General features: G+C 29.4%; 1 protein-coding gene across 3 annotated transcripts in view; it reads left to right on the forward strand.

The window, feature by feature from the left end:
• The window catches only part of LOC117177527 (proton-coupled amino acid transporter-like protein pathetic), an 89,547-nt gene that overhangs the window by 82,541 nt on the left and 5,089 nt on the right, over positions 1 to 1,917 (forward strand). The window lies entirely within an intron of this gene.

Here is a 1,917-nt window from a genome sequence, read left to right on the forward strand (position 1 = left end):
GTCTTGAATGTCTTCACAACAGGATTATTCTGGGTACAGCACATAGAGTTGCAAATGGAAGAGACCCTCTTCTTAAAATGGTCAGGAATCACGAAGAAGTGCCTACGTACGAATCACACTACGGTAGATTAACATCCCAACGGAAGTATCTGAACCAAGGACTCAATTTAATAAAATTTACTACAAGTACAAGGAAAAGCTTAGGGAACATGTGAACTTCCCGTTAACTCGAGTATGAGCTTACAGTGAATTAACGGCATGAATCCACCGGATCGGTGGATTCATGTCATAGAAAATGCTAAGCAAAAAGAACCAAAATTTGTTGTGAGCAGCATGGACATGGGAGATTTCAAATCTGTAAATGACATCAGCTGTATTGTGACAAATAGAAAAATTGATGTCAAGAAAGAAAAAGTAAACGGGTTAAAAGCGCGAAAAATAATGTTTGACAGAGAACAGCCATGGGATCTTTTTTTTATAACGACGAAAATCGTATGCAACGTGTAAACATTAAAAAAAAAGTGCCTGATGCCCTCGGGAAAGCAGAAACTCCATTGTTATACCCTCAAGGCAATGCGATAACGTTGGCTAAATACCGAGATTAGCAAGTCTTAATAGAAGATATTAATAAGCGTTACAGATAATTTTATAGAATATTGCGAACAGATGACGAAGCAAAAGATGTTGGTTTAGCGAGCGGAGCAAGCGGCGACGAGTAAACGACTCATTTCAAATAATGAACGTTTTACTTTCTGAAGAAATTTTTTTTGTATACTTTTGTCATTTTGTATACTTTTGTGAGATACGAAATTATTTATACGCTAATTCGATGCCAAAAAATCTGCATTATTAAAACAGTTCCTAACCAATTGTTCTTATTTTGAATAAAAAATGACTTTATGGAAAAATTAAACCCAAATGCCAAATTTGTAATGAATCCATCCTTCTTTAGCAAATAACTTTTAAAAATGAAGATTACAATGTAAAATAAGAATTACAGAATTTTTAAACTTATAATTTCATTTATTTAAATCGATTATAAGAAATAATTTTTTTTTTTATTTATAACTTTGGAAATGAAGCATTGGAAGTTTCAGGATACATCACAGAAAATTGAACCTGGAAGTATAAATATTTTTAACAATAGAGTTTCAAGTTTGATTATATAAATTTATTAGCGTTTACAAAAAAAAAGATAAGAAATTTTTTGAAACATCTCTCAAGAAATATTTTCATCAATAAAAATGTAGCTTCTCTAAAATACAATCCTAGAGAAAGAACATATCAAATACGACATCTTTTTTTGCATAATTTTCTACTTATAATTTGTACACATTTATTGACTATTTGCTTTTTCATGTGAAATTTGTTCATCCTTAAAATTTACTTTTATTCTTATGTGTAAGATATATATTTTAAAAATTATTCACGAGGAATGATGTTTAAAAATATTGTGATTTGCTGAAATAAAATATTAAAAATTTTATATTGATATTCAAACTCGGAAACCTTTATCTTCAAAGTGCAATTTTCTTTTATTTTGAATGATATTTCATGCACATGTCACTGCATTTATAACCAGTTTCCAAGGGATTTTTAATAATTATCTAATATTCCTTTAATCGATTATAAAAATTTTCCGTGACTTGCGAAGCGCGTATCAACACACGGAAAAAAAATTCTTGAGGCGAACGAGTGAATCAAGACTATATTAAACTCAAAGAAAGTGTACGCTTGGATTAGGTAAAACGTTTAGTTAGAAGAGTTAAACATTTAGTTACTTTATGTGAATTGTTCTCGTAAATAAGTAATTTTGAAAAAATTGCTAAGTTCGAAAGTTTTTTATTTTCGACACATTATGTATAATTGTATTATCTTCAGATTAGAAAAAAAATTTAGTTGTTATAGAAATATATT

The sequence above is a fragment of the Belonocnema kinseyi genome, chromosome 7 (assembly GCF_010883055.1).
Source record: "Belonocnema kinseyi isolate 2016_QV_RU_SX_M_011 chromosome 7, B_treatae_v1, whole genome shotgun sequence".
In the NCBI taxonomy this organism is placed as follows: Eukaryota; Metazoa; Arthropoda; class Insecta; order Hymenoptera; family Cynipidae; genus Belonocnema; species Belonocnema kinseyi.